This window comes from Oryzias latipes, chromosome 19 (genome assembly GCF_053564925.1).
Source record: "Oryzias latipes strain Hd-rR chromosome 19, Olatipes_Hd-rR_3.1".
Lineage (NCBI taxonomy): Eukaryota > Metazoa > Chordata > Actinopteri > Beloniformes > Adrianichthyidae > Oryzias > Oryzias latipes.
Genome location: NC_136255.1, coordinates 25,673,448 through 25,686,629, shown reverse-complemented (window position 1 = coordinate 25,686,629; position 13,182 = coordinate 25,673,448).

The following is a 13,182-nucleotide window of genomic DNA, read 5'->3' as shown; positions in this document are numbered from 1 at the left end:
GGCTAAGCTTGCAGCCCCCTGTGCTCTCACCATATTACACTACACCAGCCCCTCCGGCCCAAGTCAGCATTCCTCAGCCAATGGCTCCGCCTAGAGACATTCGGCACCCCATGCCACAACAAGCGCCAACTGTGCCAGAGCTCCCCATACATCCCCAAGCTGTCTCCCACCTCAGCCCTCCGCTCACTCCAAGGCAACAGGGGTACATGGGGTACTCCCAATCCTGCACCGTGCCCTATGCTCCTGCACTGAACCACCATCACCCACCAGCTGATGTCACCGCAAATGGCACTCCACCTACAGGATGTGTCTCCCAGATGCCCACACTGCCGTCACCTATTTTTTACTCTCAAGGCCCTTCAACTGCTGCCTTACCTCCAACCATGGGTGCATTGGAATCCAGCCTGACTCTGTCAACCCCTATAAACCTGAAGACCACATCCCATAACCACACTGCTACCGCAATCCATCCCCAACACACTATGCCATCCAAACTACCACCACAGGTGGCTCCCCCATCTCATTCCACCAACCCATTACTGGCCTCATATGCACCTAATCCCCCATTAAGAAACTACGGGACTACTCCAAACCCAAGCACTGCACAGATGACATATGGTGGATTTATGCAGACACACCAGGTGAGAAATGTCCAAGTTTTTACGGGCCATACAGATAGCAAAATGCTGGTTGATGATTGGATACGGGATATGCAGTACCTTCTGGATGCAATTGAATTACCAGCACACCTCCGCTTTTCAACTATGGTGAGGCACCTGAGTGGAGAAGCTCGGAAACTGGTTTTGAACCTGCCCTCTTCTGAACAGACACCAGAAAAAGCCTTTGAGGAACTGCGGGCGGAATATGGTGATGCTCAGGGCTCCTTGGATCCATTAGCTGACTTCTATGAGCGCACCCAAAGGCCTGGGGAATCTGCCTGCTCATATGCAATTGCCCTTGAATCCATCCTGGGCTCGGTAGAAGAAAGTCAAAGAAGGAGCAGGCCCTTCCCAGATCGCGACAGCAACCCGACAATTTCTGAGGGGACTCTGTGATGAAGAGGTGTTTGCTAGAATTGACCCCATGAAGCCTAGGCTCTTAAGCTTCAGAGAGTTGCAAGTTGAGCTGCGAGATCTGGCAAGAGAATCCAAAAAGTTCCACTCCCAGCCCAAGTCAAAGAAACCAGGTGCACAGGTTCAATTTGCAGCGGAGTATAGCACAAATGTCAAAGCTGAAAGAGCTAAACCATCCTCTGAGCTATCAGCACTGACAGAACTGGTGCAAAAGTTAGCCAATAATCAAGAGGAAAATATGGCCAAATTATCAAGACTTGAGGCAAGAATTGCTGGTCCTCCTCTGAGCCTCCCATCATGGCCCCAGTCCCCCCCTGCTCCTTCGCCAAGACCTCGCCCACCCGCCCCTCCTTACTCCACCCCACCCATGACGAACACTGAAAAAAATCAGAGTTTCGTATGTTATCGATGTGGTAAGCAGGGACATATAGCTCGTGTATGCAAAGCAGCGTTCCCCAGCCCCTGCCCTAATCCTACCTGGGCTCAGCAGCCGCAGCCATCAACCCTTGCTGAAGAGGCTGCCATGCCACCATCACAGGCTTTAAACTCTTAGAGCCCGTGGAAGTGGGGGTAGCAGCAAAGTTCCCCACAGCAGGAGGGAGAAGCTTATGATGGAGGAGAAGGACCATCTCTGGTGGGCCCACGGAATGAGGGTGAAGTGGAAGTCAGTGGTACGAAGTGTAAAGCGCTCATTGACTCTGGCTCACAAGTGACTAGCATCACGCATACGTTCTGGTGTAGCCATCCTACCCTCAAAGAACAACAGCTGCAAGCTTCCAAGATACCAATTGAAGGTGCTGGAGGCCAGACGGTGCCTTACTATGGCGTGGTACATATAAACTTGAAACTGTTAGGCCAAGACTACAAGATGGTGCCTGCTTTTGTTGTTCCAGATTCTGTGTACCATTCAACAGTCCCCCTGCTGATAGGCACAAATGTGCTGCGGGCTGCTAAACATGATCTCCAAGTCACTCATGGGCAGCAGTTCCTCCATCAAATCAAGGAACACTATCCTGAGTGGTATACAGCCCTGTTGCAACTTGGGGATGCCATCCAGGGCAACATGGATGGCCTGGTGGGCCCTGCTGTGTACACAGGCCAGAAGGTTTTAATTCCGGGAGGAAAAGAAGTTGACTTGTGGTGCAAAATTAAATCTGGCCCACAAAGAAAGACATTTACGGCTGTTATTGAAGGCCATCCATTTCTGCATCTCCCCTCAAACCTCCTGGTCGCAAAGGTACTTGCCGATGTTAACAAAGGCTGTGCCCCAGTCCGCGTCATGAACCTTTCTGAGCGAGCTGTGACTATCATGCTTCACATAAAACTGGCCAATGTATTCCTGGTCCGCAATGTGGTGGAGTTTGCAGGTGACAAGCAGGAGGAGGGTGAAGGACAACAGGAAGATGGTGCGTGTCTGAGTTTTGGCCAGGTGGTGAAAGGTGCTGGTGTCAATCTGACTGAAGCAGCTGTGGAGAATGAACAACAGCGCTCCCTTCTGCTGGAGCTTGTGGAGAAGAATGCAGGTTGAGGTTGGTAATAAAAGATGGAATTCTGTACCGGAACATAGAGGACACTCACAGAGGTGCAGTCCACCAGCTCGTTTTGCCTGAGCAACTTCGAAATTCAGTCAAAACTGCTCTTCATGATGACTCGGGGCATCTGGGATTTGAGAGAACGCTGCAGATCAAATCAAATCAAATCAAACTTTATTTATAAAGCACTTTTCATATATAAATATAACACAAAGTGCTTTACATTAAAACACAACAAAATATAAAAACAAGCATTGACGATTTAAAAATAAATAAAATAAAAATAAATAAATAAATGGGGCCCACCTCCCCGTACCTAGCCCCTCACTCCTTTCACACCTCCCACCCCCTAAGTGATGGCAAAGGACAATGAGAAATAGGCTGAGCACAAAAAGAGGATGCTGGAAACGCTAATAATTGGAACCTCCCCCTCCGTGAACAGCCGCATAGACAGCCAAATGCAGCTTCACAGGCGGGGACCGCTCCACCACAGCTAAGTGGTGATGCAGGTCCCCATCTAGAGCTGCAGTGGCTGAACAGCAGCCGACCCAGAAGGAGGGGTTCCAGCTGAGGAAGCACCGGAAATAAAAATGAATAAAAATGAGAATAAACGAGTAAAAATATTGATAAAAACAATAAAACATTAAGCTAAGGTAAATTAAAATAACGCGTTAAAATCAGATTCAAGTTCATAAAACAAGATAAAATGGATAGATAAATAAATAAAATAAAAAGTACATATAAATAAATAAATAACTGAATAAATACATAAAAGTAGTAAAAAATTAGCTAAAAGCCAGGTTAAAGAGATGGGTCTTGAGCCTTTTCTTAAAAGCATTAATGTTCTCTGCGGCTCTCAGGTCCTCTGGCAGACTGTTCCATAAACGGGGACCATAGTGCTGAAATGCAGCTTCTCCATAGGTTTTAGTTTTTACAGTTGGAATGGTTAACAGACCAGTGCCAGAGGATCTCAGGCTCCGCGAGGGTTCATACTTTACTAAAAGATCTGATAAATAAGAAGGCGCAAGACCGTTAAGACATTTAAAAACTGTTAAAAGTATCTTAAAATCAATCCTGAAGCATATGGGGAGCCAATGCAGGGATTTCAAAATTGGGGTGATGTGAGCTCGCCTCCTGGTCTTTGTAAGAACTCGTGCAGCAGAGTTCTGGAGAAGCTGAAGGTTCCTAATGTTGGTTTTTGGAAGACCAGAAAGCAGGGCGTTACAGTAATCAATTTTACTCATGATAAAAGCATGCATTAGCATCTCCATATTAGCAAGAGAGAGCAGTAGGCGGACTCTAGCCAGATTTTTGAGATGATAAAAACCAGTTTTAACCACCTGTTTTATATGGGGGATAAAAGTTAGCTTAGAGTCGAAGATAACACCCAGGTTTCTGACTGTTTCTGAATGACTTAATGAAAGTTCCTGTAGCTTCAGAAACTGTTTCTCCCTCTTGGCTTCAGGACCGATAACTAAAATTTCCGTTTTGTCCTGGTTGAGCTGCAGAAAACTATTTGCCATCCATAATTTTACATCTAAAATACAGTTAAAAAGTGCTTCTATTGGTCTTGTGTCATCAGGAGACACAGCTATGTACAGCTGGGTATCATCAGCATAGCTATGAAAGCTGATGTTGTGGCTCCTGATGACATTCCCCAGAGGAAGCATGTAAATGTTAAAAAGCAAGGGGCCAAGGATGGAACCTTGAGGCACACCACAATTAATTTCATGGACCCCAGAGAAGTGCGTGTCCATGCTTACCATAAAGTTTCTCTCCATGAGATAAGAATCGAACCACTTGAGAACAGTCCCTGAAAGGCCAAGTCTTTTAAGTCTGTTTACAAGGATCAGGTGATCAAAAGCTGCGCTTAGATCTAGTAGAACTAGTACTGAGATCTGACCTGAATCCAAGGCACATCTGACATCATTAACGATTTTTAACAAGGCTGTCTCTGTGCTGTGGTTCGTCCTAAAGCCAGACTGGTTTATCTCAAAAATGTTGTTTTGAGAGAGAAACTCATTCAGCTGAATAAAAACAAGTTTTTCTAAAACCTTACTTAAAAATGGCAAGTTGGACACAGGTCTGTAGTTATTAAAAATTGAAGGGTCTGAATTAGTTTTCTTGAGTAATGGTTTAACCACTGCCGTTTTAAAGGCAGCAGGAAAAATACCCGTCTGTAGAGAGGAGTTCATGATATTTAAAATCTCACTCTCAAAAGACCCATAAAAGGATTTAAAAAGTGATGTAGGGATGGGATCTAAAAAACAAGTTGTTGGATTAACTTGGGAGAAAACTCGACCAAGTGTTGCAGCTTCAACCAGGTCAAAACTGTCCAGTGCTTCCTCAGGTAACATCAAGCCAACATAACCAATAGAGAGGCTTTTCTTTTCTTTTATGATGTTAGATCTGACAGAATCGATCTTGCTCCTGAAGTGGTCTGCAAAGTCTTCACACAATGAGGCGGAGGCTGGCATTGTGTTTTTGTTTGCATTTGAGTTGATCAGGGACTCAATTGTGGTGAAAAGGACTCTGGGGTTATTTTTATTTACAGAAATGATGTTAGCAAAATATGAATTTCTGGTCTGTTTTACGGATTGATTATATAGTTTTAGTTGGTTTTGGTATAATTGATAGTTTATTTCAAGTTTGTGTTTTCTCCAAAGTCTTTCGGCAGATCTACAACGTCTCTTCAATTGTTTAATTTCTTCAGTTCTCCAAGGGGGTGTGGCTTTGGTTCTTATCTTTTTAGACGTTAGTGGAGCTACTGAGTCGAGACTGGATTTTAATTTACTGTTAAAACTGTCAACAAGTAGATCACAGGGGGCCGGCAAGACAAGCGGAGAGTAGGAGCGAACAGATGTAATAAACTTTTCGACCACTTCAGGAGTCAAGTAGCGTTTCTTCACCGTTCTCACAGAGGTCTCTTGCTTTATAAAACCAGTGATGTTAAAAAGCACACAGTAATGGTCAGATACAGCCAGATCCACAACAGCGGACACACTGGTAGGTAAACCATGACTGATGACGAGGTCAAGAGTGTGCCCCCTGTTGTGAGTCGGCTGCATGACGTGTTGTTTAAAATCAAGAGAGGAGAGCAAGTCCAAGAACTGAGTAGTGCAATAGTCCGACTTCCCGTCTATATGCAAGTTAAAATCACCTGTTATTAAAATCATGTTAAAAGAAGTGTGGACAGATGCTAAAAACTCAGAAAACTCCTCAATAAAAACAGAGCTTGCTTTGGGTGGTCTGTATACTGTGATGCATAAAACTGGAGGGCTGTTAAAAACAAAGGCGTGATGTTCAAAGCTGGGGTACTCATCTAATGTAATCCGCTTTACTGCAAAGGAGTTGGACATAATAGATGCAGTACCCCCACCCTTTTTGCCCTCCCTGGTTGAAAAAACAAAGCTAAAATTGGGTGGAGAGGCCTCTGTGAGAACAGTAGATGCATCCGTGCTCAGCCATGTTTCAGTTAAAAAGAGTCCATCAATTTTATAATCATGGATAAAATCATTTATGATAAATGTTTTGTTGGACAAAGATCGAATATTAAAAAGTGCCAAGTTAAGAGAGGGGGGTGGAGTGGTTGTGGAAGCTGCTTCCTCAGGTTTTGGTGCTTCCTTTAGTGGACGAAGCCAGTTAGCGTTTGCTTTTCTCCCAGCGCTTCCCCTCATGGAAGACCTGTCTGTAATAATGGTCTTAATGGGATAGACTGGGGGGGCTGCAGGTCGTGGCAAGGAAGCACTGTCAATCGAAGCAGTTTTTTGGGGAATGTGGGGGGGTGATACCACATCCAGTCAGTCACTTCCACAGACCGATGTCTGCACGGATGAGGAGGAGATCTGGACTGGTGTGGGCATGATGGGGGCCGGTGATGTCTGGACTGAGTGTCTGATGTTGGCAGCTAAAACATTGCTGCCCAGTGGACTGGGGTGAATCCCGTTAGTTTTATAGAATGAAGTTCTGTTCCAGAAAAGATTAAAATTGTCAATAAAAACAAATCTGTTCCTACTGGAAGCAGAGTGGAGCCAGGTGCTCAGACTCAGCAGCCTGCTGAAGCGGCCCTGGCCGCGGGAGAGGGAGGGGTCCCGAGATAAAAACAGTCAATGGACAAGAGTTTAAAAAATTAAAAAGTCTGATGAACGCCTTTTTAGTCGTTTCAGACTCTTGATAAGATGTGTCATTAAAACCGACATGTAAAATCAGCCTCCTGACTGTCGAAGGGAAAGATCGCAGCAGGTCTGGAAGTTTCTCCAGAATATCCAGAACTGTGGCTCCTGGAAAGCAGTGTGTGACCGCGTTAAAGAAGCGGACCTTCCGTACTATGGAGTCCCCGATTATCGCCGTTGTCGGGGTGAACAGTGGAGGAGGAGACACGGGCGCAGGTGCAGAGCCGACAGGTACCTGCGTGACGACAGCGGCAGCGGCGGCCTCACCTTGCGGCCGGTGGTTCATCTGCGGCGGCGAGGTCCGAGCCTTGCTGGAATGGAAGCGGACGGCTTCCTTCAGGATCCGACGGCGGGAGGAAGAAGCTGGAGCCCGCGAGGACGCGGGGAGATCCAGACGCTCGTCTGATCCTGATGGGGCTTTAGCGGTGATCCCCGAGGCCCGGTCCGGGTTGCTGCATACCGCGATGCGTCCGTCCTCCTCCGGGATCACAGTGGCGTCTCTCCGTAGAGCAGGGAAATCCATGGTGGAGCCCAGGTCTGGTGGAGTCTGTGCCGCTGTGATCAGAGAGCGGTTTTACTGGCCAAGAATGTTCCAGGATGTAAAAACATGGTGCGAGCAATGCGAAAGATGCTGCCTCAGGAAACACCAACTGCAGGTCTCAGAGCTCCTCTGGTCAGTATTCACAGTAGCGCACCCATGGAGCTTGTGTGTGTGGACTTTTTGACCCTGGAAAAGTCTAAAGGTGGAATAGAGAATGTACTTATTGTAACAGACCACTTTTCCCGATATGCACAGGCCTACCCCACTAAAGACCAAAAAGCTCGCACAGTGGCTAAAGTGCTCTGGAAAAACTTCTTTTGCAGATTTGGTTTCCCATCAAAATTACATGCAGACCAAGGTCGCAATTTTGAGAGTGCTATTGTGAGAGAGCTGTGCAAATGTGTCGGCATCACCAAAACACACACCACGCCTTACCATCCCCAGGGGAATGGAGTGACCGAGAGGTTCAACAGAACTCTGCTCAATATGCTTGGGACACTTGAGCCGCACCTGAAACCCCACTGGCATGAACATTTAGATGCCATGACACATGCTTATAACTGCACACGGCATGATTCCACAGGCTATAAACCTTACTTCCTGATGTTTGGGAGACACCCCAGGCTTCCAGTGGACCTTGTTTTTGGACTCTCTATCAGGGCTGAGGAATGTGGGTACAGTGACTATGTGCAGACCCTCTCTGACTGTCTTTCACAGGCCTACGCCCAGGCTAACAAAACATCTCAACATGCCAAAGGACAGCAGAAGAAGTACTATGACCGAACTGCAAAAAGCCACGCCTTCAGCCCAGGGGATCGAGTGCTGGTCAAGGTCTGTCATATAGAGGGGTGACAAAAGCTTGGGGACAAATGGGAGTGTCACCCGTACATTGTGGTGAAAAAACAGAAAGGCATCCCGGTCTATGTGGTGCGTCCAGAGAATGGAGGAGCAGAACGAGTTGTTCATAGAAACCTCCTTACTCAGTGCATGTTCCTCCCAGTGGAGCAGAATGAGGATTCTGTGGAGGAGCTGCTAGAGACTGACGTAACAACTGGAGACATAGGCACCGAGCCAGGTGTGATGGAGGACAGAGTGCTGGGGGATGTGGAGGACAATGTGGAAAGGGATGTGCAAGACTTGACAGATGGTGAGCATGAACACGACAACATGGTGGACTTCAGCGCAGAACTGATGAACGAGGCAACAGAGACAACAGCAGCTACAAGTGGGGGTCACACTTCTCAAGTTCCTGACTTTCCAAAAAGAAACCCACCTAGGAATAGGCGCCCCCCAAAGAAACTGTGCCTACTACACCAGGCCGCAGGGCCTTTGAAAGACCAAGAAAAGATAAACCGAGGCTGGGAGTTGTGGCAGAGAGTGAAAGCTAGGAGAGAAGCTCGGTCATAATGATCCATTAGAAATAGTTAATTCATTTGGGTTCAAAATACACAAAATTTTAATGGGACACAATATGGTTTGTTCGGTGGGTGGTCTTTGAAGGGCTAGGGCAGGGGCATTTGTCTGATGTTTTGTGTATTTTGAACCCAAATGAATTAACTATTTCTAATGGATCATTATGACCGAGCTTCTCTCCTAGCTTTCACTCTCTGCCACAACTCCCAGCCTCGGTTTATCTTTTCTTGGTCTTTCAAAGGCCCTGCGGCCTGGTGTAGTAGGCACAGTTTCTTTGGGGGGCGCCTATTCCTAGGTGGGTTTCTTTTTGGAAAGTCAGGAACTTGAGAAGTGTGACCCCCACTTGTAGCTGCTGTTGTCTCTGTTGCCTCGTTCATCAGTTCTACGCCATCAATTAAAGTCGGGGTGGATGTAGGACAGGTGACTCCTGTGACCACAGGGTGGCAGCACTGTCGAGACTAGCCCTTGTGCTCAAATGAGTGGGCCAGATGGGACACCGTAGTTCGGTTGGGGTTTTGCTGGGTTAGCGCCATTTTGTTTTCAGTTTCCTTGTGCATGTTCTGAAGCTGCCTGACTGCTGAGTGGATGTCAAGTTCTAATTAAAACAAAAGGAGTTTGTGGTTCAGTCACAATCCTGAATCCAGCATCCAGTGTCCTGTGGTTCTCTCTTCGTCACTCCACCACCATACAACATCAATAAAAACACAACGCAGAGGGATGGCGTCGAGGGGCCGGAAGCAGACTTGCTGATGCTGAGGGTTACATAGATATTTATAGAAATCATTTGGCTGAAGACCAAACTATCCTTGAAGTTGTGAATTTTTTTTTAATTCTGTTCCATCGAACAGCTGGTTAAGGATAATAAGACCTTTAGTGGCCCATGTCCTCACGCCAGGGTCCGGGGTTGAAGGCAGAAAAAAATCTATTTTACCAACAACTGGCATTGCTCTGGAAATTGACCCTGTGTCAAGTAACATTTTTTTAACTACAGTCCATCTCTTTAGAAGATGTTTGATCCAATTATTTCCAATTCTAACTTAGTTGACAGATTTTAGGTTCAATATACGGAGGAGTAGACGACTGCATCCCTTTAGTTTCACCTTAGTCCAATTTAATCCATTTTACTATCTCGTCCTCCCTGATCCAGGCCACGATAGCCGTCAACTGAGCCGCCCAGTAGTTAAGTTCTAGATTTGGTAGAGACAGACCTCCTGTATTTTTTGATAAAAAATAATTTTTCAATTTAATTCTGAGTCTTTTTTGCTGCCATATAAATTGAGAAATCATTTTGTTCAACATGTTGAAAGTTTATACAGGAATGTTTACCGGAAGAGATTGAAACAAAAACAGAAGACGAGGAAACACATTCATCCTCACCGTTTTGACTCTGCCAAATAAGGACAAAGGTAAAATTTCCCAGCGGGTCAGGTCATTCTTTATCTGGTTTAGTAGTTTTCTTTATAGTTGGAGTCATAAAGTTGTTGGGGTGTCAGAATAACTCACAAATATTTGAAACCTTGTTTTGACTAATGGGAAGTTACCGCTTCATCAAGTTGGGTGGGCCACAGTCCAGATATCATCATTGCTTCAGATTTATTTTGGTTAATCTTATATCCAGAAATATTACCATAATTATTTAAACATTGCATAAGTCTTTGAATAGTGGTTTGAGGATTTTTCAATAATAGTAATTTATCATTCGCAAAAAGGGATATCTTGTGAATCGTCCCTCCCCCGTCCTTAACTCTATCATGATTAGCTTAGATGTGAACAGACCCAGTCGCTGGAAGACTGCAGGAGCAAGACCAGGTATTCAAAGTGTCCCAACTGAGTGTTAAAGGTGGACGTTTTCCGGTGGCGAGGCGGATGCAGCGGAGGCCATGTTACCTGAGGGCGGTAACATGAAATAGATCATCTGGGATCCTGCTGGGAAACCGCAAAATGTAAACTTTCCAGGTCACCTTGGTATTGAGTTTGGCCAGTTTGTTCTGTCATGATTAGCCATGACGTAAACAGACCCAGTCGCTGGAACCCGGAAAGATCACAAACACAGGAGTGGATAAAGTCACTGGTTAATTTCCCAGGATGATATGACGTGGAAGAGTTCTTGTGACTGATGGAGTAGTGCAAGTCCCAGAGGCGGTGGTAACAGGATAAAGTCCAGACGGTGAGTGTAGTCTTTCCCTTTGACAGATGCGAAGCACAAGTTTGGAGCAGCTGGTGAAGTTAGACTTGGAGGTAGATGGTATGGCTGGAGGTCGGGAATTCAGGCTTGACCAGGTAGAGAGTGTTGGTGAATGAACCCAGGTGGGCAATCGTGGTTGAATTTCCTGCAGACAATGAGGTAGAAGTGATTACAAGAGAAGGCGTGGAGCATGGCATAACTAGAAAACATGAGACCCAGATCTGCACCATAGAGGGCAACAAACTGGCGATGAATGCTGGATAAGGCTCATCTTAAGTAACAGGAGGACTGATGAGGTGAGTGTCCACAGCTGGGTCCAATCTGAGGAGCAAGAGCAGAGAAGGGAGGGGGAAGAAAAGGACTCCCAGGAGTACCATGACAAATTCCCTCAATCCGGTCATCTTGACGAATTGCCTGTGCCAAAGGCTCAATTACTAAGAGCAAACAAAATGGGTGGCAATGAATCACCCTGTCGGACTCCTCTCTCTATGTTAAAGAAATCGGAGCAATGCCCATTCACTCTGATTTTCAATCTGGGATTTTCATACAATAATCTGAACCAATCTACAAACTTCTCCCCAAAGGCCATCTCCACCAATGTGTGTTCCAGGTATTTCCAATCCACCTGATCAGAAGCTTCTCAGCATCTAAACAGAGAAGCATAGATGGTTGGAAACTTTTTGCCATTAGCGATTGTAGATTGAGAGCTCTTCTAACATTGTTCGTTCTTTGATGCCCTTGAATAAATCCAGTCTGGTCTGGACCTACACATTTCTGTGAAAGAAATTGTTTTTATTATTTTCCTTGTTTAAATGTGTTTGTATAAATGTATTTTATATGTTAACTCAGATGAACCTTTTTAGAAACAGTTCTGTTTTTGTTCTTCTGTTTTTCACCCACTGCTAGGATGAGGGTGTTTACAACACACTGTCCTTATCTGATAAGGAATATTGTTTGAACTGAAAACCCTCCTAAATGATTAATTATAACACCCCCTAATGGACTTTTCAGCTTGTCTCTTTGTTTGGAAATTGTAACTTGTGTTCTTCATAAAAGGTGCATGGGAGAAGCAGACATTTGATAAGAGAAGGGTGGTGGAAATCTTCCGTCACACTGACTCTTCTCCCTTGTGCACAAGAAACTTACTTCTTGTTGTGGTTTGTTGTTTCTTATGTGTTTTTCTCTAATGTCTAGATGCAATTATCTGACAGTTTCTGAATGTATTTCTGTATTCCGGTGGCTAGGATGGATGTTAGTATCTTATAATCCTCACACAGACGACTGATCAGGTGATAATTCGAACAGTGAAGTGGATTGTTTCCCTCTTTATGTAAAACCGTGATGATAGTTTCAGACCACGACTCTGGAGCGGTGGCGGAATCTAAAACAGTTACAAAGTTTACATAGCGTGGGAGTCAGTCGTTTACATATATTTTATAGAATTCTCCTGCAAACCCATCCATTCCAGATGACTTGGTTTGTTTTAATTTGCCTATTGTTACTCTAATTTCTTCTTCTCCTATAGGTTCTATAACTAAGCCTTAGTTTTTATATAATTGTTTACAATATTTTGCAAATGTCTCTGACATGGTTCTAGGATTAGTAACAATGTTTGTATTGGGTTGTTTGTGTAGGGCACGTGATGCTGTAGTATCGCGAGAGCCGACGAGAGGAGTGTGGTGAGTTTACTTGGCGGCGCGTAAGTTGTGAACAAACATTTTTGATTTATTTAATTACACCGCCATATTTAAATAATCCAGAAAGTTTAAAAAATAAAAATCTGAAAAAGTTTGTCAAGCATTTGCCAGCCTGGATGACCTGGAGGACCTGGAGGATCTGGAGAATTACATCGACGAGTGTTTCAATACCTGCCTCATGAAGAAATCCAACACCGCCACTCCGTCCACCAAACACAACCGTCCCGAAGACTCCCCGGGGGCTGTCTCCTCCCCAGGCAGCAACATGAGTGATATCCTGGATTCAATTGATAAAAGGCTCTCCAGCCTTGATTGCCGTTTAAATCTGCTGGAGATCCTCCATAAGGAATTCCAAGGTCTGCCACGACACCGCCCATCTCTCTGAGGAAAACCGATCCATCAAGGAAACCCTCCTGGATCTTCAGGCGAGGAGCATGAGGGACAATCTAGTGTTCGCAGGGATTCCAGAAGAGGCAGGAGAAGTCCCGGAGAACATTGTTAAGTCCTTTATAGAGGTCCACCTGAAACTCCACAAGGAAGAGGTCCAGAAGATCTCCTTTCACAGGGTT